Source organism: Girardinichthys multiradiatus, chromosome 24 (assembly GCF_021462225.1).
Source record: "Girardinichthys multiradiatus isolate DD_20200921_A chromosome 24, DD_fGirMul_XY1, whole genome shotgun sequence".
NCBI lineage: Eukaryota > Metazoa > Chordata > Actinopteri > Cyprinodontiformes > Goodeidae > Girardinichthys > Girardinichthys multiradiatus.
The window spans coordinates 3,928,996-3,933,340 of NC_061816.1; the positions used below are offsets into that span (position 1 = coordinate 3,928,996).

At 40.6% G+C, this 4,345-nt stretch overlaps 1 pseudogene; it reads left to right on the top strand.

Annotated features, from left to right (window-relative positions):
• The window catches only part of LOC124861450, a 700,723-nt pseudogene that overhangs the window by 18,261 nt on the left and 678,117 nt on the right, over nucleotides 1–4,345 (top strand).

Genomic DNA, 4,345 nt, shown 5'->3' on the forward strand with positions numbered 1-4,345 from the left:
ATGAACAACAGTTCCTGGAAACCTGGTATCATCAGTCTCCTTCTTCACATTCAGTTGTTCTCCATCCTGGCTGGCCCAGATTCTTTCATTTTCCTCCTTTATGTGGAAGAGCTTCAGCTCCTGCTGGTTCAAATCAGGACTCTGTTCTTCAGGAGCCTCTTCTTTAACATCTGCAGACATCATTGAAACACTTTATATGCATAATGAACAACTTTACCGTGACAATGTTACAAAGATGATAAAGATTAAAACTAGAGAAAAGAATCTGATAAATATTATCAGTGAACAGTACAGTAGATCAAATCAGAGAGGCCACAATGGTGTGATAACCTGGACTGTAAATATATTGGTTTCACGGTGTCATGGTTTAACACTAGAACTCCCAGGGCCGTCAATTTGACGGTTTTGAAAGTTTGACATGCCATAACTCTGGTTTATTAAAACTCTTATCTTCCTGGCATCCTGACCATTTTCTAAACCTGTGTCTTGTGTATTCCTATGTCTCTATTTAAAGATCTAAGTATTTCTACCTCTAACTACCACAGCCGCTATTTTGACGGCCCTATTATTTACATCGATATTTTTTTTCCCACAGCTGAGTATACGCGCGAGCGTTGCCTAGCCACCGCCACTCTAGAACGCAGTCTGAGAAGGAGATTGTTGGCATCCTACAAATAGCTACTTGAAGGATGTTTTCTGCTCAAGAGACATTGGAGATGCTTCAAAAATTAGATGATCGCGATTCTGGGGTCGAGAGGGATTCTGACGGTTCTTGGTCAGCATTCAGTTCCAGTGACAGCGGGTCAGAGAGTGAGCCTCCCCCGGCTAAAAAAACACGAGTTGTCCCGTTAGCAGGAGGTTGAGGCGCATTATTTCAAGGAAGTAAAAGACTAGCCTATGTAACAATTTTATCATTTTAGGCTATAGTTTACAGATTAGTAAACTAATATATAAACTATAGCAACAGTGCCACAATCAGCGCTGGTTCAGAGACAGGGAGACGAACCAGGTGATCAGTGCCCAGCTATAAACCCACCAATCCAGCTGGCAGGAGAGAAACTAGAGATCAAGATACTGATGATGGACAAAGAAATAAACAATAAGTTAGGTCATTGATATAGTAGCCCAGGAACAACAATCTATTCTGCGCTTTACAGCGTTTTCATCGCAAGACGAGCGCACACCTGGGAATGAGGAGGAAATAGGAAAGGATGGCGCTGTGTGGACAGTAGTAGGGGAGGAAGAAAGTAGAGGGAGCCGTCAGAGCCAGAACACGTTGACAGAGCGCCAGATCCAAGATGCCCAGACCGCGATTCTCTGCTTGGAGATGATTCCTCCTGGGACATGAGTGTGGATGAGCTGAAGGCATTTTTAGTGCTAGTTTATGTCCGCGGAGTGAAAGGGGGGCGTAACATGGAGCTGTCCAGCTTTTGGTCAGATTAGTAAAGCTTTTTTTTTTTTTTTTTAAATGTACCCGCTACTCTGTATTATTTTTCAGTACTATATATAAATCATAATAAAACATAATAGGTTTTGATCAAATACTATTATTAATTCTTGTCAAAACCATCATTTTACAGCGTGCAAGAAAACCTTTAGCATTCTGATCAATGTAATGTGATGAGATCATCACCGCCTCGCATCCAGAATGCTCGCCGTCAAATTGATGGGCTTGGGAGTTCTAGTGTTAATTACCATATTCTAAAACACAAATGTATATAGTGATTTAAATGCTTTATTTTAAAGCTGAAAAAGAATAGTTATTACATTGTTGATAAAATACCGTATGTTTATTATTTTGTACATAATATATAAAGCTTTTTTTTGTTATTTTGAGGATTTTCAATTACTTTGGATGCTTTTATTAGAAGCTTCATGCGTTTGATTAGTTATGATTTTAATCAGATTTTCTTGAATCTCTTTACTCCTGCCTTACAGGTAGATTTTTCTGTTTTGCCCATTACTATGTTTTCAAAACATTCGTCTACCTAGCTCTCCAGGCTGTCTAAGGTTTCCTCTTCCAATTTGTTTTAGTGGGAAATATGAGACAGTGATTAGTATTTTAAACGTTTCTATGTTGGGCTTCAATTTATTGGCTTGTTTTACTTTAGTTATTACTTGAGCACAGCTCTCACGAGATCTCAGCCACTCATCATGTCCTCACGTCCATGCTTCTCACTTAATACTTCCAATTATTAAGTGCAAGCAGCCAAACAATCACATTTTCATTGTATATTCTGAATATCTAAACACTGTGGGTGATTTTGGATATGAATGATACATTATATATTAATTATGATTGTTGAATTATATATTTTTTTCTAAATATTCATAATCAAATAATCATAATTTCATAACATGCCATTCTAACAAACAGACACACACATCCTTATACTTCTACCTTCATGAGGATTTTCAGTTACTTCCATTCATTATCCTTGATTTCTTGGGCCTAAACTCAATTCATACCCTAGTCCTAAACCTAACCCCTGTCCCAAAATCGGAATTTGAAAAAGTGAGGACCAGGAAACGTCCTCACAAGGCCAGTACATCCATACATCGATGTGGAACCTTGGGAATAAGCGCCTCTTGCCCAAGGGGATATCTGCCTGTAGAAGGTCTGGAGCTGGAATTAAATATCAGGATAAATACTATCCCCAGCGCGTGCATCAACTCTAGACCAACAGTTTCCCGACAAAGCTGGTTGCATATTAGCCACTAAATGTCACAGCAAGGCAGCCTCATCAACTGAAAGAAAGAAGACCTGTGAGCCAAGCTTTGACTGATTGATTGAAACTTAATTAATCCTCAAAGGGGAAATTAATTTGTCCCAGCATAAAATACACCCATAAAAACAAACAATATGCACTAATAAAAGTCTAAAAGACACACACAGGACTCCACTCCAACATGGGGCTGGTGAGCAAACTGCAGAGGCTTCTGGGCTGCAGACACCCGTGTCCTCAGGTGCACCAGAACCAGCCTCTCTCTGACCTTCATAATGTGGGAGGTCAGAGCTATGGGTCTATAGCCTTGAAATCCTTTAGAATGTACTTTCTTTGGCACTGGGATCAGACATGATGTTTTCCATAGCTCTGGAACTCTTTGTTGCTTCAGGCTCATAGTAAAGGGGTACTGCAGCACTCCACTCAGCTGACCCACACAAGCCTTCAGAACTCTTGGGCTGATACCGTCAGGACCAGGAGATTTCCTAGGGTGAAGCTTTTAAAGCTCTCTACGCACCTGGTCAACAGAGATATCAAACCTACATGCAGAAGATAAATTAGGAGGGGGAGACAGACCCAGGACCTTCAGGCTACCGCTGAGAGGTAGTTGATGTAACAACGAAGCAGAATTAAAGCTGCTACTGGGGTGGGACATTCAAACCTGTTTTAAATTTCAGGCCACGGTTCATTTTTATTAAACTAAAACTTAATTAATGATGCTGGATTTTTATGCTGGGCCACAGGAAGAAATACTGCTGGAGTCACTGGATTTGAAAAGCATGACCAGTTATTTTTAATAAAAATTAAGAAGATTCAGCGCCATCCATGCCCAGATGTCACTAAGACAATCAAGGAGAGGCTAAACAGAAACATTATGTTTAAAGGGAATAGACTTGACAGTCATCAGCACAAATATAAAACGCAACCTCAGGGCACCAAGAATGGAGCCTTGAGGTATCCCCCAGGGGAGGTAAAATCATCCACCATGACCCAGAACTCCTATCAGAGAAGTAGGACCTGAACCATTAAAGAGCTGAGCCAGTGATGCCCACCCACTGCTCCAGTCTGGAGATGAGAACGTTATGATCCACTGGATCAAAAGCAGCTGGTAAATCTAAAAGCAGTTCCCAGAATCCGTTGCTAAGAATACATCATCAAAAATCCCTAAAAGAGCCGATTCAGTGGTAAGTTTAAACCCAGACTGGAACACTTCCATAATCATATATTTATCCAGTAAGGCTTCAGCTGGTTGTAAACTGTTGTTCCAAAATTTTGGACAGAAAAGGGTAACTTGGAGATTGACCTAAAGCTTAACAAAGCAAACTGATTGGGGCCAGATTTCACAATAGTATGTTTAAAATTGTTCTGCTCCACGCTGGAGGTCAAACTACTATTAATAACTTTAAGGATAAAGAGGCCAATAGAAGAAGAAAACTCCTTAAGACGACATGGAGGAAGAACATCACAGGGGGAGCCAGATGGTTTATACTGATAACCAGTGTCTCTAGAGAGGAAAGGAATTAAGGCTCCCAGTGATCAAAGACAGCGAGGCAGGTGACCAAGATGGACGGGTCATAGGAGGGAAGAGAAATACAGGCCCTAATGTCAACCTTGTCCAA